At 44.4% G+C, this 22,727-nt stretch overlaps 1 long non-coding RNA gene across 6 annotated transcripts in view; it reads right to left on the bottom strand.

Annotated features, from left to right (window-relative positions):
* Positions 1-20,176, bottom strand: part of LOC108588430 (uncharacterized) — a 42,603-nt gene extending 22,427 nt beyond the window's left edge. For 3 of the 6 annotated variants that reach the window (XR_013527370.1, XR_013527368.1, XR_013527369.1), the window contains exon 1: positions 173-20,175. This is a non-coding gene — a long non-coding RNA (uncharacterized LOC108588430). Of the gene's footprint in view, positions 1-172 lie in introns of all 6 variants that reach the window. The other 3 variants (XR_013527372.1, XR_013527373.1, XR_013527371.1) reach the window with 2 other exon arrangements.
* Between the last annotated feature and the right edge of the window lie 2,551 nt (positions 20,177-22,727).

Below are 22,727 nucleotides of genomic sequence, written 5' to 3'. Positions count from 1 at the left end.
AGGGGGGAAGAAAACCAAGGACACTTGCATCTTAAATCTTAATCCATTCACTCTAGGGTGGATCAAATCTGAACAGGGCTGGTGGGTATTTACACAGCCAATTAACAAAGTGAGGAGGACTTTCTGCTTTAAATGGCAGATAATTTATACCAAAGGGAGTATTTTAACTCACCATTAAGCTCCTCTTCATTGATTATGATGCCAAATCTTGAGGTGGCACATGGAAAATGTGTGCCCTGAGTGCCAAATTGGTCCCTCTGGGACTGGAAAAGCATTTTAGAAACCATGCTTAAGGCTGATGTACATACTATTTTGAGTTGTCAAAGCTTGTTTCTCTACTGTGGCTGAATCACCATTAGTCTTGCCTTCTGAAAAAAAAAAATGTCATTCTTAACTCTCCAGATACTCGTGCGTATGCTCTATTTTGTTTTGTTTTGTTTTCAGGTAGTTTGGATCCCAAGAGACCTTCCTGGAAACCTAATTAATAAGCAAATCATCCTGAGGGTTTATTTCAATTTGTTTATTTGCATTCCTCAGCCTTCTGGGACAGTAACCCTCTGTTTTAATACCCAACTAAAATGACTCACCTCATTGCCCCATGGTTGTTCCCAAGGGGTAAAGATGCAGCTCCTGTTCCCTCTTGCTCTGAGTTTGTGCTCAGAGTTCATCTCCAGCCCTTTTTCCTTAAGCATGAGCAAAGTCTCTCCTGTTTCCTTGCCCAAGCACTACCAATCCAAGATTGTGTGTATAAAAGACATTTATGAATTCTGGAGTGAACAGAGGATAATTACAGCTCAGGACTGGGGGGAATACTTTAAACTTAAAGCTTGACACAAATAGTTAACTGAAAATTTATCACCTATCCTCTGACCATGAGATCTATGACTGTTGTAGTCTCCTTGGGTCACTGGCCCTATCTTTCTACTTTTCCAAGAGCTTTTCTCCCTCTCTCTTGCTGTCTCAATTTTGCTATTCTCTTATAATTTAATAAGCAATGATAGACACTTCATATTCTCAAATAGCAGAAATAATTATTTCTTTCCTTTGCACATTTGCTGGAGATGCTTCAAGAAGAGCCTGTTGGCTGGGCACTGTGACTCATGCCTATAATCCCAAGAGTTTGGGAGGCTGAGGTGGGCAGATCACTTGAGGTCAGGAGTTTTAGATCAGCCTGATCAAGACCAGCCTGGCCAACATGGTGAAACCCCGTCTCTACTAAAAATACAAAAAAGTTAGCCAGGCATGGTGGTGGGTGCTTGTAATCCCAGCTACATGGGAGGCTGAGGCAGGACAATCGCTTGAACCTGGGAGGTGAGGTTGCAGTGAGCTGAGATTTTGCCACTGCACTCCAGCAGTCTGGGCAACAGAGTGAAACTCTGTCTCAAAAAAGAAGAAGAAGAAGAAGAAGAAGAGCCTGTCTTTAAAGGTCAAAACTACTATTTATTCAGAAATTCATCTCCTTAGACTTCAGAGTCTTTCTGCCTCTTGCCCAGGCTGGAGTGCAGTGGTGCGATCATAGATCACTACAATCTTGACCTCCTGGGCTCAAGTGATCCTCCCACCTTAGCCTGGGACTACAGGTATGCACCATCATACACAAGTAATATTTTTGGTAGAGATGGGATCTCACTATGTTGCCCAAACTGGTCTTGAACTCCTGGGTTCAAGTTGTCCTCCTGCCTTGACCTCCCAAAGTGCTGGGATGACAGGCATGAGCCAACACACCTGTCTGAAACTTCTAACATAAAGAAATAGCCCTTAAAACTATTCGATGAGCACTTTCTAGGTACCAGCTATGTAACAAGCCTTATTTCATTTAATCTTTATAACAGCTATATATGATTAGCATTATTCTCTTCATTTTACAGATTATCATCATCACATTGAGTGCTTACTGTGCATCAAGGTCTATGTGAAGCACTTTACATGGTCACCCTGCTGAATCCTCATAATTCTACGTAAAGTTACTATTGCCATGCTGTTTCACGGAGAAAGAAACTGAGGTTGAGAGGAGCAATGATGGGTTAGCAGCATTCAAACAAGAATGGAGCACAGGTCCCCATAATCCCAAGGCCTGTTAATTTCATCCACCATAGAACTTCAGTACGGCTGAGCTCCTGAAATTTTAGGAACTTCCCCTTGGAAGACCACAAGCAATGGTCTTCACAGTCTATCTCTGAGCTAACCCATGGATGGTCTCAGAGAAAGACCTCAGTAATTAGATGTTGAATGAATGAGGGATACTGGTTCTGGATTCTTCTGCAGAGACTTTCAGGAGCACCACTCCCAGCTGAGGGAGCTTGTTCTTCCCACTGGGCCTTCTGTTGGTTATCATTCCACATGGATTCAGCTGATGAAGTGCCCATCAATCAAGGAAAAGCACCCTTGCTGAGAGTGCAGCATTAAACTTTAATGGGGAGAAAGAAGGAAGAATAATAATTGTGGCAAGAATAAAACTAGGCTTTTTTCTTTCTTTTCTTTTCTTTTTTTATTGTACTTTGGGCTCTGGGGTACATGTGCACATCCTGCATCCTGCAGGATTGTTGCATAAGTACATACATGCCATGGTAGTTTGCTATCTCCATCCCCCTGCCCCGCCCCATTGCCTACATCAGGCATTCCTTCTGGTGTTATCCCTCACCATCCTCCCCACCCCATGATGTCCCTCCCCTCCACTCCACCCACCCCACGTACCCCAGTGAGTGTTGTTCCCTAGTTCATCACCCACCTATGAGTCAAAACATGCAGTATTTGGTTTGGTTTTCTGTTTTTGTACCAGTTTTCTGGGAATGATGGTTTCTAGATTCATCCATGTCTCTACAAAGGACACGAACTTGTCATTTTTTATGGCTGCATAGTATTCCATGGTATATATGTGCCACATTTTCCTTGTTCAGTCTATCATGGATGGGCATTTGGGTTGGTACCAGGTCTTTGCTATCGTAAACAGTGCAGTGATGAACATACATGTGCTTGTGTCTTTATAATAGAATGATTTATAATCCTATAATTACTGGGTATATACCCAGTAATGGGATGTTATCTCAATGTGGTTTTGATTTGCATTTCTCTAATGATCAGTGATGATGAGCATTTTCTCATATGTTTGTTGGAAAACTAGACTTTTCTCTAACAAAACCCCTGCCAGTATCATCCCTGATTTCCTAGGACTGTGGCATGATAAAATGACCCTACTGTCATTGAGAAACATAGGAGCTCCCAGTTCTTTCCTAAATCAGCTGACAGGACCTGCAGTTTCATTTTCTCTCTGTTTCTCCACTGTGTCAAGAACCTGGCGTCCTAAGCACTCAGAGGAACACTGACCTGGGATTAAAGGGAAAAGGAGGTAATTTTCCTGAAACATGAGACTGGCAAAGTGATGTTCCTAGCCCCTTCAAACTTAGAGGCAAGGTTCACAGACGGGGTGCCTGTTATTCTGCTCAGATCCATGTCCAGGAGAAAGGTTTGTTTGTCAGAGAGTCTCTCTGGGAAGGGAACAGGAGAAACCAGCATGACTCCTCATCTGACACTCTTAACACAAGTCTGTATGTCCCCATCCTTCAGATGGCCAAAAAAAGAAAAAGAAAAATCGTAACACCCAGTATCGGGGAGAGAAAACAGCAAGAGTCAATCTGGCCACATGTACCACAGAGCTTTAGAAACATGCATCTCAGTTGACCCAGCAATTGCACTTCTAGGAATTTATCTGAAGAAAATTATTTAGAATGGGACTATTTTAGCTATAAGGATGTTCATTCACAGCAGTGGTTTTATAATAGCATGAAACTGGAATAATCCTAAATGCCCAACAACAAAAAATTGGTTCCATTAATTTTAGTTCATCTCTACAATAGAATATTCAGCAGTCATTAAAACAATAATGTACATCTCTATTTGTTGACATGGAAAGACATGACATAACGTTAAAGTGGATTAACTTTAACATCAGAATGTTCTCCTTTTTGTATATGCATGCATGTGTGTGTGTGTGTTTGTATGTGTGTGGGCGTGTTCATTAGAAGTGGTTATTTCTTGGTAATATAATTATAGAATTTGTTTCTTCTTTATGGTTGAATGCATTCCATGAAAATTTTGTAAGCATAGAAAAATTATAGTCAGAAAATAATTAACAATCATATTTCTGTTTCTTCAAAAAGGATTATTTATCAAGAAATCTAAAGACAAAGACAGATCCTAGGAGGTTCCCATTTAACCAAATGGATAGAAATGAGATCACTGCTGAACATCTAGTTGGAACTTATTTTGCTGCTCTATTCAAACGGTGAAGCCTTCCTTCTTCCAACAGACTGTGTGGCAGCATGAATTCTGGGCAGGGATCTATGATTGCTCACCTTTTGCCTGGAGGCATGGCTCAGGGGTTCAGCTGTCCTGCTCCTCAGTGCCACATCTTCCACAAAGCCATTCACCCTTTAAGGATTCACTGAGCACTCATCCTGTGCCAGGTGCTGAGCTGAGCCCCTGGGCTTTGGAGGACAGAAGATGCAGTCTCACATCAGAAAAGAAGCCTTTCTCAAGCCTTCTCTCAGAGTGTGCGCTCCCCTGGGACCCTTTAGCCTATGAGTTGCATCTTTTGGGTACCTTTCCTTTCCACCTGGTTTTACCTTTGTCTTCTTCTTCCAGTCCTCTTCCCACCAGGCCATCTGTCCCTTGAGGGCTGCCTCAGAATTTCCCATAGCAATGTAGCAGAATGAGTGGCAAAAAGCAAAAGTTCCATAAATATTTATGGAACGACTGGCTAAATGTAATTACTACCAGAGAAGCATATTTCCTTTATTTAGATTGACGTGAAAGTGGTGCCTGATATCCTACATCAGTTAGAACTTTTTTCAGATGTAAGTGACAGAAAATGCAACCCTAACCATCTTAAGCAAAAAGGAAGATTTTCTGTCTTCCATAACTGTGAAGTTTATGAGCAAGCCTCAGCAAGATCCAGGGGCTTAAGCAATGCAGAATGTGGTCTCCCTCTATCTCTCTACTTGACTTTTCCATGCCGGCTCCATTCTCAGCTGGCTCTTTCCTTATGAAACGAAGATGCTCACCATAGCTCAAGGCTTTCACAGACCCAAGGCTTGTCAGGGGAAGTCGGGGAGAGAAGAAGGAGTGGAATGCATCTCTTTTGAAATCCAAGCAAAGATCCCCAGATTGGCAAATTGGACCTGACTGCTTGGCATGGGTTTTGTGAGCATCCCGAACCAATCACAGAGCTGGGAGATACTGTGTCCTGACTGGCCAGGGCTGGGTGGTGTGCCTAAGTCTGCAGCAGCTGGTGCACTCATAGTGAGGGAGGGGAGAAGGTTGGCTGACCCAAACACAATCAATGTGCTGTCACCAGAGAGAGAGAGTGAGGATCCGGGGATGTTGAGCTTCCCTGAACAGTCATTTCCCTCACAGCAAGCATATCTTGCCTACATTTCCTGGGCTAAAACTCAACCGATTCCCTTTAAGCAGAAACATCTTAGTTTTTCCCCCTACTTAGACAGCAGAACTGCACCCAAGTCTACTGTGGGGAAGACAGAACCACCTCAAACTAAACCTCCTCACTTTAGCCAAGTGTGGTCCATGGATGTGTGTTTGCATCTCCCAGGGAAGTCATTCTCCACCAACCCCAGCTGCACATGGAGATCATTTGGAAGGAAGAGGGCATTTTAAGAACAGGTGCCTGGGTGTGCCTCCCCCCTTCTTATTCAATGGCAGTCTAGGTGGGAAGCCCCAGATCACACAATCACCTCTGCTGTGAATTGTAGAGCAGCAAAGGGGACACAGCCTTGGTTTGCATTCTGAAAATGCTGAGAGCCAGACCCTGATCTGCCAGGTATTAATCCTAAGACAGTGGGCAAGTTAACTGCCTCGCTGAGCCTCACTTTCCTGTCTATGAAATGGAAGTGATAACCTCTAGGTTGCAGGGATGCTAAGAGGATTAGATGAGATGCGGCAGACAAAATTCTGGTCCCAGTAGGTGCTTAAAGATTCATAGATGCAGGTTCCAAACAAGATTGCCAAGGGGTATCTATCACTTCTCCCTGCAGAAGCAAAGCTTGCTTTGTTCTTGGCTAACTTGTTTTTCAAATGACAGCTACTCATTCCACGCTTTACCAAGGAAGAGCAGTTTGTCAGGATACTTAAATTAAGAAATTCCTCTTAATATTTTTATAATGTGAAAGGATATTTTTAAAAATGTTAGCATGTGCCATGCTCAGATAGCATGAAGTACAAAAGAGACATGCATATGCAAATTAACCTTATTAGAAAGGCTCTCTAAAGACACTTCCTGAATAATGAATGTGAATAATGGCGAGAAGGTTGGTTAGCCAAGCACCAAAACCTGTCTCAGAAACTTCAAACATTTGTTTTCTATATTGTTGACATTATATGAAAGAAAAGGTCACAGGTGAAATGTAAAGAGATTTTACTACTTGAAACTATGTTGCAAGAACAGCCTCCCCCTAGGATAGGAATATCTAGAAGGGTTTAAATGTCACTAACATCCTCAAAATTATTGCAGTAGATTTGCCGGAAAAAGAGATATAAAGGGCCTTTTTCATTAAAAATGTTCTTTGATTTTCAGTTGTAGCTTTGGTGGTGTTATTGGCAAGGGAGCGATTGTAGGAGAATATGGCTCGGATGGCGGTGGGGGCCAAGTTGAGAAGGCACTTGGGGCAATTTACACATGAAAAGAGTTTCCCCTCAAAGAGGAAGTGCAGACCAGTCAGCTGAGCTCAAAAGAAGTCACGTCGTTAATTTCCAGAAAGAAAGGGGATTGAGAATACACTGGAGCACTCTCCTGTGCAAGGAAACCAGCTTTGAAACCATCCCCATCAGGACTGCAGACTCTAGTCTGCTCCTTCATCCCACAAACATTGAGAGATGCTTGTGTGGGTCACACTTAGGCTGGGCTCAGGGATTATATCCCCTGCAGGCGATGAGGCAGGGCACTGTGGGACCTCAAAGTCTGGAGGAGTCTATGAAGCCACGGGATATGCCTCACAGACCCTCAACTACATTAAGAGTAAAGGACACAGGAAACCCATCATGGCATTTGCACTGAGTTTACTCCTTCTGCAGGCAGTGCCAGCCAACTCAGTGCAGCAGGGGTATTGCTAATGCAGGCCCATTCCAGGGAAACCCTGGGAGTCCTCTGTTGCTATTGATGCTGTTGTTTAAAAGGCAGGGTCTCCCTACGTTACCCAGGCTGGCCTCAAGCAATCCTCCTAAAATGGCCTGCTTTGACTTGAGGTCTTTCCTATGGCATGGGGGTCTAAGGGCTTCCACTCAACCTTCCTTCCCTCTTCTTCACTGGCATTGTGGTCCAATGTGTCTCCTGGTCTCCCCCACTTCCCTGACTATGTTTTCTCACTGGTGTCTCCCCTGATAAAATCCCATCTCAACATCTTTTTCTTGGAAAACCCAGAGCAGCACAGGCTCCCACAATCAAGAAACATGATAGAGAAAGTAGAGAAGAAAACATGAGTGTAAGGAAAGCTTTCTGTGTTCCAGGCCCTGTTGAGTGCCCTGGGACAACCTCTAAACATTCCCACATGCTCTAAGGTGGGTCCTGCTGCCATATCTGTTTGATGCAGGAGACGCAACAAGGTACGGGGAGGGCAAGTCACTGCCTGGCTGATAAGCAGTGGCACCAAGGTTTGCCTGCATGGTTAGCTAGTACACCTAGCAAAGCCTTCAGGAGCACTGCACGGCCATGGCCTTCTGCGGCTCTGCCATCTCCAACATGTCCCCGTGGAAACAGACACAAGTCCTCATGACACATAACAAAGACTAGCAAGAACATGCTGGCAGGACGGGGAGGTTCCTAGCTGCCTAGACAGGGTGGACAAAGGTAGTGCTTATGCCTGGGGCCAACCCTGAAGCTAAAAGCTAAACCAAAGCCACCTGATCAAAGAACAACAGATGGAAAGCCGAGGAGGCTCTGGGAATCTATGAGAGAAAAGGGGCACCACATACTGTTAACTCCTGACTTTCTGGGCTGGCCTGTGCAGTGGATGCTGCCATGTTTTCACCTGTTTATCCTTCTCCTGTTGGTGGCACCTCAGTTTCCTTCTGGGAAAGTCTCCCCTCTCCCACTGCAGCCCACATGGTTTTGGGTGGAGTTCAGTCAAACACTGATCAGGCTAACCTGGCATCAAATCCTCCTTGGAGGGATGATTGGTGCAGGAATGGGCTTGGGACCCAATCAAGACAAAGAGATGTGGTGGGACTGGCCAGGCGCGGTGGCTCTCACCTGTCATCCCAGCACTTTGGGAGGCCGAGGTGGGCGGATCACTTTAGGTCAGGAGTTCAAGACCAGCCTGGCCAGCATGGTGAAACCCCATTTCTACTAATAATACAAAAACTAGCCGGGCATGATGGTGCATGCCTGTAATCCCACCTACTCAGGAGGCGGATGCAGGAAAATCACTTTAACCCTGGAGGCAGAGGCTACAGTGAGCGAGACAGCGCCACTTTACTCCAGCCTGGGTGACAGAGCGAGATTCTGTCTCAAAAAAAAAAGAGAGAGAGAGAGAAAGAAAGAGAGAGAGAGAGAAGGAGGGAGGGAGGGAGGAAGAAGGAAAGGAAGGAAAGGAAAGGGCAGGAAGGGAGGGAGGGAAGGAGGGAGGGAGGGAGGGAACCAGGCCCTCCTTTCCCACTGTGTTTGAACCTCCCAGGGTGTTGCCCTGGAGCCACAGGCCATCAGTCACCTTCCCTGAGAAGGAAGCTAACCCACGGAACAGAACTAAGAAATGTTAACATTGCTTGACCGCCTGCATTCAACTAAGCCTGAAACCAGCATGTCTCTGGATTTTTCAGTTACCTAAGTAAGGCAACAATAGCCCATTTATGCTTCAGGCAGGCTGAGAAGGGTTTGCTGTAACATGCAATGGAAAGCCTTTTACCTGTCTAAGCCAGCCCTCCCACACTTTATCTGTGCTTCAAACTTTCCTGCCTCACAGAACTCCCGGAGCTCCCTTTTGTCTTCCTATGCAGGTAACCAGAGTAACTTCACTGCAAGCTTCACTGCAGGTAACCAGAGTCAGGACCAGCTGCAGCTCTGAAGCTTGCCTGCTGACCACCTTCCTGGAACTGGGAGCACTGGAGGCATTGGCCATCCCGCCAAAGGGCCTAGATTCAGCACCAAGGCCAGAGGTTCCCACAAGGACCAGTTGCAGGGCTTCCCCTGCTGAGGACTGGCCCCTTTCTGTAGAAATCCCCCTCCGTACTGGGCTTGAGAAAGGCGAACCTAAGGCTAGAAGAGCAGGCTATCTGCATGGCTCAAGGTTGTGAGCTGGTCACCAATAAGGGGCAGATATACTTCAGAGCAATGACCATATCCCTGGCATAGGGCTAAGCCCTTATCCTCACAAACACCTCAGGACGTTGGTGCCATCATTACCCCATGTTATAAAAGAAAACATGACACTTATAGGAAGATTTGTGGACTTTTCTTGTCCTTTTCACAATCCATTAAAACTGCCCACTGTTATTTTTCTCACCTTTAAAAATGTAGGTAGGAAGTTAAACATTGCATGTTCTCACTCATATGTGAAAGCTAAAAAACTTGATCTCCGCGCCATTGCACTCCAGCCTGGGTAACAAGAGTGAAACTCCATCTCAAAAAAAAAAAAAAAAACTTGATCTCATAGAAGTGAAAAGTAGAAGTCCAGACACAGTGGCTCCTGCCTGTAATCCCAGCACTTTGGGAGACTGAGGTGGGTGGATTGCATGTGCTCAGGAGTTCGAGACCAGCTTGGCCAACATAGCAAAACCCTGTCTCTATTAAACATTCAAAAAAGAAAAAATAAATTACCTGGGCAAGGTGATGGGCACCTATAATCCCAGCAACTCAGAAGGCTGAGGCAGGAGAATCGCTTGAACCTGGGAGGATGCAAAATGACAGCTAGATAGGAGTTTAAATTCTACTATAGGATGACTGGCTAACAAAGTTATATACTAATAGTTTCAAACAGGTAGAAGGATATTGAATGCTCCCAACACAAAGAAAGATGCACATTTAAGATGATGAATGTGCTAATGACCCCGATCTGATCACCATACATTATATGTATCAAAATATCACTGTGTATCCTTGCCTAAGTCTTCAGTGCCCTGGCCACCTGCTGCTAAGTGCAGGTGGCATGTGGACCAAACTGGGCTTTGTGAGGTAGTAATTCCACACTTCTTTTCACCCCACTGAGAAGACAATGCCAAGGTCCCTTCTCTACACTACCAACTGTGAAGTGGAGGGGTGGCAGGATACGATCTGCTGGCCCCTCTGCCCAGAGGGAGAGGATGGAATTGTGCCAATTTGCCAATATTATTGACAAATAATTATTATTTGTCAATTTAAAAGGTATTGACTTCTTAAATTAAAAAGTTTAAAATAGGTGACATAGTCACTTTATCTAAAAATTTCAAGCTGGGTGTGGTAGCTCACACCTGTAATCCCAGCACTTTGAGAGGCCAAGTTGGGAAGATCGCTTGAGCCCAGGAGTTCAAGACCAGCCCTGGCAACACAGAGAGACCTTGTCCCTACAAACAAATTTTTAAAAATTATCTGGATGTGGTGGCACATGCCTATAGTCCCAGCTACTCAGGAGGCTGAGGTGGGAGGGTCACTTGAGCCAGGGGGTCAAGGCTGCAGAGAGCCATGATTGTGCCACTGCATTCCAGCCTGAGTGACAGAGTGAGATCCTGTCTGAAAAAATAATAATAATAACATAAAATGAAATAAAATTTCAAGCAGTATGACAAAGCTTAGTGAGAAATGTCTCTCTCACATTCCTGTCCTGGAGCCCCAGGATTTACTGAGTGTTTGCTAGACCCCAGGCCCTGTGCTAAACTTTTTACATTCTTCATGTAATTCTCCAAATGACTCTATGTGACAAGTGTTACTGTTATTATCCCCAGTTTAAGATGATGGAAGTTAGGCAGGGTGAGACATTAAAAACAGAGCTGGGATGCCAGCTCCACTGTCAGACACCAAAGCCCATGCCCTTGACCTCACCTGCACACTGGAGCCCCTCTCATTTGGGCCAGGACTTTTGTACCACAGATTGTTCACAAAAGACACTCTCAAGCCTCAAGGTCACTTGAGGGCTTATTTCAGAAATAAAAGCAAATTGTCCACTGCAGAAGGAAGATCCCTGTGTAGCTCATGTCATTTCCAGTGCTTCAGTCTAGCCAAGTCTGCCTCTGTCCCTGACCCAGGTCAGCTGATCCAGCTCAGGGTCATGGACCTGAGGCTCCATTGTTCGTTCCTTATAAGAGATAAGGCTCTGCAATGACAATCAGGGCCTTATTTTAAGGCTGCTGGGCACTTTGCTCTCTCTACCCACTCTGCAGCACAGGTATGCATCTGGAAGATTGGAACAGGCCAGCTCCTTAACGTCCCCCATGACATTGGGCACAATTCCATCCTCTCCCTCTGGGCAGAGGGGCCAGCAGATCGTATCCTGCCACCCCTCCACTTCACAGTTGGTAGTGTAGAGAAGGGACCTTGGCATTGTCTTCTCAGTGGGGTGAAAAGAAGTGTGGAATTACTACCTCACAAAGCCCAGTTTGGTCCACATGCCACCTGCACTTAGCAGCAGGTGGCCAGGGCACTGAAGACTTAGGCAAGTGGGAAGAGAGGGAGGAAGGAGCATCCTAGCTGCTCTGTATTCATTACATTGTAGAGTCAAATGAGAATGCAGTGATGATAATAGGTCTGTGGGTGGTGGATCAAGAGTCTCTGCCTCTTAGGAGCAGGCTGAGAAACCTTTGCTGTGAGAAAATTATATTAATAAATGGGTGACAAATACAGAACAGTTTCCAGCCTTTAGCCATGCTGACTTGCTGGTGGAATTGAGCACGGCATGCTGTTCTCCAAAATGCACATGCAGGAAGCCCAGCTTCCCCCAGTGCCTGAAGGCAGCAGTGTGCTGCTAAATGTGCAACCAAGGCTTTCAGAGGGAAAGGAAAGCCTTGGTTTGTAACATTCACTGATTTCTGAGACGTAAATACTCCTACCATGCCTGATTTTGAGCTATCTACATAAAGTCACTAAAACTTCTAGCACACCATTACATAGATAAAAAAGATGTAAATAACCCCAAAGCATAGGGAAGAGTAAAATGTATAAATTTTACATTTATACATGAGGTGAGTTTCAAGTATTTATTAGCTTTGGATGTGACATGTGTCGTCCATTGAGCACCATGGTTGACTCAGCTGACCTTGCTGACTGGGTGGGTGTCCCTTTCCTCCCTCACCACTCAATGTCCTTCCCAAAGCTGCCAGAACCTAAACAAGCTCTCAAGTATTTACCTTTGTTTTTAATATAATTTACTTAATTGCAGGCAGATACATAATTTAATGCGTAGTAAGGGCTGTTCTTAACAACCACCTCACAGAATTCCCCAAAATCTCCCAATTAGTACCTGTGAGCCAGTGAGAGCCAGTCTGACTCATCACTAACCAGTCAGGAAAGGCTATTGTATTTGAGTTGTTGTGATTTAAAAAAGAGTCAGACGTGGATTATCCTGGTGATGGGAGTTTAGCATAATGATGTGCTAGGAAGTGAGGCTGCACCAGACACTACCTCATCTGCTATAGTCTTGCTGGCGTTTCTAGCGCCATCAGGCCTGGTATAGGATTGCAGCAATCAGCTTGACATGGTCTTGGGGACAACTGGAGCTCTCACAGCCCAGCTCTGAACCTCTGACATCAAGGAGCACCCAGGTTGGAAAGCTATGCACCAAGACACCTCAGGGATGAGCTGACCTTCCATAGGACCAACCTGCATCACTAGTCCAATAGACTGTGCCTGGAATCACAGGGTGGGTTCCCAGGTTTGCATACAGCCTGAGTGCTAACAACAGGAAGCAGAGAGAGTCTCTTTGGGCCCCTTCCCTCAGAACGTGCTGTGCGCAAGGCAGGCCCTTGGAGCGTCACAGATCCCTTCTGCAGTGAAGCTCCTTCGTTTCATCCTCCTGGGGAAGAGCTATGGGGTCACTGAAAGATTCTGGCTTGTTTGATTTCAGAACTAAGCCCTTCTTTATGGACGAGTAAATAGCAAGCCAGTTGCTGCTAGACAGACTACTACACCTTGAAGCTCAAGACACATGAAAGTGAATATGCTGTTTTACTTCCACATTCATTATATGAACAGTAGTAACTGTCTCCAGTCTCTATGCTGCTGTGTTTAGGAAAAAAATGTACTCTCTTTCAGGTAGAAAGCAAGCTGCTGCTTCTCATGCTGTCACTGCTGCTTGGAATGTTGCCCTCTCCATCGCTCCTCCTTTCCCGGCTTGCCTCCACGCAGGCTCCTCTTCTCTTTCAGAGTACTTGGCTAAAGTTGAGAAACAAGTGACAACACACTATGCAAACCAAGATTTTCATATTGGGCATGTACTCACATATACCACACAAAGGAAAAGAACATACATGCATCAAAGGATGAGAACATGCATCAAAGTGGGATTTTTTTCTATGCACTTTCCTACATTTTGTATATTTCTTCCACTGAATATATTTAATTTTATAAACATGGAAGGGAGCACTCCTCATTTTCTCCATGAAGGCTTCTCCCACCCCCACAGCCACCAAATCAGTCCATCTTCTGGTCTCTAATTTGTGCATGTACCCTAGTAAGTTGTAACTGGCTTTGTATTTCTTCCTGTTTTCCCATGAGACATGAGTCGTCCCTCAAAGGCAGGGGCTTGGCTTGGCTTCTCCCAGGCACACTCACCTTCAGCTTCTGACCCCATGTCTGGCCTCAGTGAATTAAGAAATTAAACTAGGTCACTGCAAAGCCCAACCTGAAGACTGCTCCAACCTGAATGGAAGGAAATGGTGAACTCTCATCTTCCAGGAATATCCCTGCCAGAATATTAATTACACAATCCTGTCACGGACAGACCTCGTTAATTTCAACCCTTTCATCATTCAACCATTTAGAGATGAGAAAACTGAGACCCAGAGAAGTCTGGCGATTTTCTTAAATCACACATCAAGTAAGTGGTGGAGACAAAGAGGAATCCAACTTCTTCAAGTCTTAACATTTTCTATCTCACTAGGTAAGAGTGCGAAAGACAAAGCATAAGGTGCCAAAGAATGATAATAAGAGTTAGCATTTACTGAATTGAGAACTTTCTGTGTTCCAAGCCCTTTTCTTGGCCTTTCTTGTATTTTATCTCATTTAAGGTATTTAATAGGTACTATCATCATTCACATTTTACTGGTGGGAAAACTGAGGTTCAGAGAGGTTGGGTAACTCTTCCAAGATTGCAAGTCTCTTTCAGCCTCATTTATCCTCAGCCCAAGTCCTTGCACTATTGGCAGCTAATGAAACCAAAGAGCCAGATCTGAGCAACACAGAAGCTGTGCCTGCAAGGGCTGCACAGGACCTGGAGGTTATGTTAGGATTAGGCTGAGGACAATCGGATCCAGGGATAGTTGGGGAGCAAAAAGGCTATGGCACCAAAACAGATGGGTCAGAATCATTTGTTTGTCTGACGAAAAAAGCTGAGGGGAGCCAGTTAAAGCTCAACCCCATCTCACATGCCTTTCTTCCTGGTGTCTCTCTCTGCTTTGTTATTTTGCTTAACTTTCCTTACAGCTTCTCCGTTGGCTTCTCTCCTCTCCCACTAACGCCACAGCAGGTCCTGAGATCTGCAGGACTCTCCTTGCTTCTGTGCTGGGACAGTGGCCTCTTGTACAGTACACCTTCTTAGGGATGAGGCTCTTCTGCCCTCCATCACTCGCTTCTTTGCTTAGCCATGATTCCTTTGTTCTTTTTCTGCTTCTGACTTAAATCCTGACCTGAGGATGCATCACATCACCCCCTGGTATATCTAAGCTCAGCCCCTTTGATGGGGCTCTTCTCTCTTTTGCTAAAATGACCCTTTCTATCTGTGTCATTGGGAGCTCAGGATTCCAACAGCCCTTCTCATCTTGGCTTCAAATCCTTACCATTTGGGAATCTTTGTGATTTGTTATGATGGTCAAAACAGAAGCATGTCTAACCTTTCATATACTAAAATGACTCCAATTTTACTAAAGTTTTAAGAGGGAGAACTATCCCTAGAGTTACTTCCTAGCACAAAAAGAAAACACTTTTCTGTACTTAGGAACTTGTTCAGAACTTGTGTCCTGGACAGAGCAGTCCCCACCCAATGAGGCAGCATGGTGGATTGGCCATTTAACAGACCTGGTTCAAAACCTGGTTCTATTGCTTTCCAGGTATGTGGCCTTAAAAAAAAAAAAAACAGCTTCTCTGTGCTGTAATTTCCTTGTCTATGTAGTAGGGACAATCATAACTACTCTGTATGTGAGGACTTGAGATGATGCCTGGTACACTGTTGGTACTTAAGAAGAGCTGCTCTTGGACAAATCTTATTCCCTAGTGAACCAGAGGCTTATGCTGAGGGTGCTGTTTTGTGTTTACAGAGCATCTTCACTTCCACTCTCTAAAGTAGGCCCATAAGAGTTCAGTTATAAAGTATAGAATATACTCTTGCAACTTTAAGCAGAAGGGGCTTATTTCAGAGTAATAGATGGCTTCCAGAATTATCAGAAAATGATTCTTCTTTAAGTTTTCTAGAATGGCAGAAATAGACTACCAAAAGACTGCTGCCCTTCTATGACAAGGAAGGGGACCACCCTTGTGGACCACCAAAAGACAGCTGCCCCTCCTATGTCTGATCTGGAAACTTGCATTATAACTGTTGGCCTCATGTCCATGCAACCACTACCATGATCAGAGAGCCACCATGATCAGAAAGTCTCCAGGACTGCTGCCAACTGTACGACCTCACTGCCATTATTCTCTATTTAACTCATTCCAGTCAGAGTGCATTGCACTGAATCCACTCTTGTCAAAGTCACCAGTGATCTCCCCCTTAATAAAGCCAAAGATCCATTAGCCGCACTCATCTGACCTGTTCTAGACATGGAATTACCTACCCCCTACCCCACCCAAACACTAACTTCCCTGCCCTGGAGGATGCTGCCCTCACTGCCTAAGCTTATGGAATACTCCAGCCCATTGAGTCACACACACTCACACACACAAGCTCCAGTGGACTCCAGCCCCTTCAGGAGTCCCTGTGATAGGGATAGAGAGAGGGGAGAAAAGTAAGTTCACACTCGCTGGGAGCCTTCCTACCCAGGACATACTACCAAGACCAAGCCAAATGTCACTTTTTTGGCACAGCCACAAAACTATGGATTTTAGAGAGTGGAAACTTCAACAGATTCAATGACTAAAAGCCTAAGGACCATCCAATCTAGCTCTCTCATCTTGCAGCGAAGGCACATATGGCTCTAAAATGTAGGATGTACCCAAAGTCATAGAGAAAAGGCAAGGCAACACTGCTTCAGTGGGAAGGATTCCTCCAGCAAATCAGGCAACATCCTGGGAACTCACTTGGTATAGTGGTTATCTTCAGTCAGGTTCCCTAGAAGTAGCGCGGGAGAGGGGATTTGTAACTTACTAAGGGAGTGATCTCAGGGGAAACTGTATGGGAGGGAGAAAGTAGGCTAGGGGAGAAGAAGTTAAGCAAGGATGTTACTTTAGGTGACATGTGGCTGCAGCATGATCCTGCAGGGAGAGCTCTAGAGCCACACCTTATCACAGAACTTAAGCCACCTTAAACAAGGGAGCTGGTCTTTTATGCTTCTGCATCATATGTTTATTAGTTCCAGGACAGAGGTTGACAGTTACCCCTAGGCACTTCCAGGTAAAATTGCTCTAACAATTTTAGAAGAGGTTTCAGGTGTGAGCTATTAACAGCAACACCCCTAGCAGTTGGGGGATGGGCACATTGAATGATAAAAGGGGTCCTGCTTAGATCTCCTATCGAGGTGGGGCACCAGCATTGTCTACTACAGTGGCTAAGAGAAATTTCTGGACCCTAGCAAAACAACTAGGATTCAATATCAGCTGTGTGACCTTGGACAAGTCACTTAATCTCTCTAAGCTTCAGTTCACAAATCTGAAAATCATGAAAGTACAGCCTGGCACAGTGGCTCACAGCTGTAATCCCAGCATTTTGAAAGGCCGAGGTGGGTGGATCACTTCAGGTCCAGAGTTAGAGACCAGCCTGGCCAATATGGTAAAATCCCATCTCTATTAAAAACACAAAAATTTGCCAGGCATGGTGGCACACTCCTGTAATCCCAGCCACTTAGGAGGCTGAGGCAAGAGAATCACTTGAACCCAGGAAGTGGAGGTTGCAGTGAGCCAAGATTGCACCATTGCACTCCAGCCTCGGTGACAGAGTGAGACTCCACCTCAAAAAAGAAAAAACAACAAAAAAAGAAAATCATGATAGTAATACTGCCTCTTAGGGTCATTATGGGCATCCAGTGAGCTAAGGCAAGGGAGGTGCTTAGCCCAATGACTGCATTCAGTAAGTGTTACTGTAATTATCAGTGGTTATGAATAAGAATTATATTACTTTGGATATACTGATTCAAGATGGTGCGGTAAGAACAACTCAGGATTGCAGCTCTCAGTGAACGTGCAGAGAATGAGTCAAAGCCACATTTCCAGACAGATCTTTGTTGCCCACAGTACGGGGGAATTCCCAGGTGTAGGACAGACACGGGATGCCAGCGCAGCTGTTTTGCCTGGTGCGGCCACTTCGGCCGGCGCCGCAGCACAGCGGCACTCCGCAACACTCCACACAAAACACACGGGTCTGGGTGCCCTGTTAAACCGGCAATCTGAGATTTGGGAGGGCAGATTAGCATATCCATCTGATTAAATGGGACTTGGACAGTGAGCCAGGCCAGGAGATTCCTGGGAAGTGGCGTTTGAGCCAGTGCAGTGTGTCGCTGCATGGGAAATCACAGAGATCCCGGTGCCCTAACAGCAGGTGACTGAAACACCTGGGAGAGAGCCAACCATTCAACTTAAAAAAAAAAAAAGGGGGGGGCTCTGAGGCAGGGAGCCAGGTGAGCAGGCTCGGTGGGTTTCACCCCCACAGGGACAAACAAAACGGTGATTTGAAACGCTCTGGGTGGAGAGTTTCACTGCAGGCACAGCTGAACCCAGGACAGTCCAGCTCGGTGGGGGAGGGGTGTCCGCCATTACCGAGGCAATCCGTCCCTACTGAGGTACACTCCCATTGCTGATGCAGCCTGCTGTTGCCAAGGCAAACCGCCATAACAGAGAGACTCCGCCACAGGGCAGAGCCCAAGGCAGCAGGGCGGAGACCACGGCTGCAGGGCAGAGCCCGCGGCAACAGGGCAGACCCCACGCCAGCAGGGCGGAGCCTTGGCAGACAAATAGTGACTAGACTGCCTCCTAGCTGGGCAGGATAGTGCAACAGACACTCATAAAGAAAGCCCCAACTCCCCGAGACAGAGCATCTGAGGAAAAAAAGGGGTTTTATGAGTTCTGCTGCAGCAGACTTAAACGCAGCAGCCTAACAGCCCTGAATGAACAACAGAGCTCACAGCTCAGCACTTGAGCTCCTATAAAGTACAGACCATCTCCTCAAGCAGCTCTCTGACCCCTGTATATCCAAAGAGTCACCTCAAAAAGGACTGGTCAGACTGACATTTGGCAGGCATCATTCTGGGAAAAAGATAGCAGAAGAAGAAACTGGTAGCATCCCTCACTGTTCCACAGCTGCTACAGGTGTACCCCAGACAAGCAGACCCTGGAATGGACCTCAGCAGTCGTACAGCGGAGGGGCTAGACTAGTAGAAGGAAAACCAAGTAACAGAAATACCTCATCATCAACAATCTGGGCGTCCACACAGAGACCCAATCAAAAAGTCAGCAACTACTCAGACAACAGGTGGATAAATCCACAAAGATGGGAAGAAACCAGCGCAAAAAGGAGGAAAACACCCGAAACCAGAACACGTTGCCTCCTACAAAGGACCAAAACTCTTCACCAGCAAGGGAACAAAGCTGGACGGAGAATGACTGTGAGGAAATGATGGAATTAGACTTCAGAAGGTGGGTAATGAGAAACTTCTGTGAGCTAAAAGAACATGTACTAAATCAATGCAAAGAAACTAAGAATCTTGAAAAAAGATTCGAGGAAATGATAACAAGAATGGATAACTTAGAGAGGAATATGAATGAACTGAAGGAGATGAAAAACACAACACTAGAACTTCACAAAGCATGCGCAAGTTTCAACAGCCGAATTGACCAAGCAGAAAAAAGAATATTGGAAGTCAAAGATCAACTCAATGAAATAAAATGAGAAACCAAGATTAGAGAAAAAAATGCAAAAAGGAATGAACAAAGTCTCCAAGAAATGTGGGACTATGTGAAGAGACCTAACCTACATTTGATAGGTGTACCAGAAGGTGACGAAGAAAACAAATTCAAGCTTGAAAATACTCTTCAGGATATTATCCAGAAAAATTTCCCCAACCTAGCAAGACAGGCCAACACTCAAGGGCAGCCAGAGAAAAAGGTTGGATCACCCACAAAGGGAAGCCCATCAGACTCACAGCAGAGATCTCTCGGCAGAAACTCTACAAGCCAGAAGAGAGTGGTGGCCAATATTCAACATCCTTAAAGAAAAGAACTTTCAACCCAGAATTACATATCCAGCCAAACTGAGCTTCATAAGTGAAGGAAAAATAAAATCCTTGCGAACAAGCAAGTACTCAGAGATTTTGTCACCACCAGGCCTGCTTTACAAGAGCTCCTGAAAGAGGCACTACACATAGAAAGAAACAACCAGTACCAGCCATTCCAAAAACACACGAAATGCTAAACAGCATCAACAAAATGAAGAATCTACATCAACTAATGGGCAAAACAGCCAGCTAGCATCAAAATGGCAGTATTAAATTCACACATAACAATATTAACCCTAAATGTAAATGGGCTAAACGCACCAATCAAAAGACACAGACTGGCAAATTGGATAAAAAACCAAAACCCATCAGTGTGCTGTATCCAGGAAACCCATCTCACATTCAAGGATACACAAAGGCTCAAAATAAAGGGATGGAGGAAGATTTACCAAGCAAATGGAGAGCAAAAAAAAGCAGGAGTTGCAATTCTCATCTCTGATAAAATAGACTTTAAAGCAACAAAGATCAAAAGAGACAAAGAAGGTCATTACATAATGGTAAAAGGATCGATACAACAAGAAGAGTTAACGATCCTAAATATATATGGACCCAATACAGGAGCACCCAGATATATAAGGCAAGTTCTTAATGACTTACAAAGAGACTTAGATTCCCACACAATAATAGTGGGAGACTTTAACACTCCACTGTCAATATTAGACAGATCAACCAGACAGAAAATTAACAAGGATATCCAGGGCTTGAACTCAGACCTGGAACAAGCAAACCTGATATACATTTACAGAACTCTCCACCCCAAATCCACAGAATATACATTCTTCTCAACACCACATCACACCTACTCTAAAATTGACCACATAATTGGAAATAAAGCACTCCTCAGCAAATGCAAAACAATGAAAATCATAACAAACAGTCTCTCAGACCATAGTGCAATCAAGTTAGAACTTAGAATTCAGAAACTAACCCAGAACCGCAGAGCTTCATGAAAACTGAACAACTGGCTCTTGAATGTTGACTGGATAAACAATGAAATGAAGGCAGAAATAAAGAAGTTCTTCGAAACCAACGAGAATGAAGACACAACATACCAGAATCTCTGGGACACATTTAAAGCAGTCTCTAGAGGAAAATATATAGCAATAAGTGCCCATATGAGAAGAGTGGAGAGATCCAAAATTGACACCCTATCATCAAAATTGAAAGAGCTAGAGAAGCAAGATCAAAAAAACTCAAAACCTAGCAGAAGACAACAAATAACTAAGATCAGAGCAACACTGAGGAGATAGAGACACGAAAAACCCTTCAAAAAATGAATAAATCCAAGAGCTGGTTTTTTGAAAATATCAATAAAATAGACAGACCACTAGCCAGATTGATTAAAAAGAAAAGAGAGAACAACCAAATAGATGCAATAAAAAATGATAAAGGGGAAATCACCACAGATTCCACAGAAATTCAAACCATCATCAGAGAATATTACAAACAACTCTATGCACATAAACTAGTAAACCTGGAAGAAATGGATAAATTCCTGGACTCCTGTGTCCTCCCAAGCCTAAACCAGGAGGAATCCGAAACTGTGAATAGACCAATAACAAGGTCTGAAGTCGAGGCAGCAATTAAGAGCCTACCACACAAAAAAAGCCCAGGTCCAGATGGGTTCACAGCCGAATTCTCCCAGACACACAAAGAGGAGCTGGTACCATTCCTTCTGAAACTATTCCACATAATCCAAAAAGAGGGAATCCTTCCCAAATTATTTTATGAGACCAACATCATCCTGTTACCAAAACCTGGCAGAGACCCAACAAGAAAAGAAAACTTCAGGCCAATATCCATGATGAACATAGATGCAAAAATCTTCAATAAAATACTGGCAAGCCAATTGCAACAGCACATCAAAAAACTTATCCATCATGATCAAGTAGGATTCATCCCGGGGATGCAAGGCTGGTTCAACATACGCAAGTCTATCAACGTAATTCACCACATAAACAGAACCAAAAACAGAAACCACATGATTATCTCAATTGACGCAGAGAAGGCCTTTGACAAAATTCAACAGCCCTTTATGCTAAAAACCCTCAATAAACTCGGTATCGATGGAACGTATCTCAAAGTAATAAAAGCTATTTACGACAAACCGAATGGGCAAAAACTGGAAGCATTCCCTTTGAAATCTGGCACTAGACAAGGATGCCCTCTTTCACCACTCCTATTCAATATAGTACTGGAAGTTCTAGCCAGAGCAATCAGGCAAGAAAAAGACATAAAGGGTATTCAAATAGGAAAGGTGGAAGCCAAATTGTCTCTATTTGCAGACAACGTGATAGTATACCTAGAAGACCCCATCACCTCAACCCAAAAACTCCTGAGACTGATAAGCAACTTCAGCAAAGTCTCAGGATATAAAATCAATGTGCAAAAATCACAAGCATTCCTATACACCAATAACAGACTTAAAAAGAGCCAAATCAAAAACGAACTGCCATTCACAATTGCTACAAAAAGAATAAAATACCTAGGAATACAACTCACAAGGAACGTAAGGGACCTCTTCAAGGAAAACTACAAACCACTGCTCAACGAAATAAGAGAGGACACAAACAGATGGAGAAACATTCCATGTTCATGGTTAGGAAGAATTAATATCATGAAAATGGCTATACTGCCCAAAGTAATTTACAGAATCAATGCTATCCCCATGAAGTTGCAATTGACTTTCTTCACAGAACTGGAAAAAACCACCATGAACTTCATATGGAACCAAAAGAGAGCCCGCATAGCCAAGTCAATTCTAAGCAAAAAGAACACAGCGGGTGTGGGGGGTGGCACATCACACTACCGGATTTCAAACTATACTACAAGGCTACAGTAATCAAAACAGCATGGTACTGGTACCAAAACAGAGATATAGACCAATGGAACAAAACAGAGGCATCAGAGGCAACACAACATATCTACAACCATACAATCTTTGATAAACCTGACAAAAATAAGCAATGGGGAAAGGATTCCCTGTTTAATAAATGGTGTTGGGAAAACTGGCTAGCCATGTGCAGAAAGCAGAAACTGGACCCCTTCCTGACACCTTACACTAAAATTAACTCCAGATGGATTAAAGACTTAAACATAAGACATGGCACCATAAAAACCCT

Source organism: Callithrix jacchus, chromosome 15 (genome assembly GCF_049354715.1).
Source record: "Callithrix jacchus isolate 240 chromosome 15, calJac240_pri, whole genome shotgun sequence".
NCBI classification, from domain to species: Eukaryota; Metazoa; Chordata; class Mammalia; order Primates; family Cebidae; genus Callithrix; species Callithrix jacchus.
This window is presented reverse-complemented; position numbering and strand designations above follow the sequence as displayed.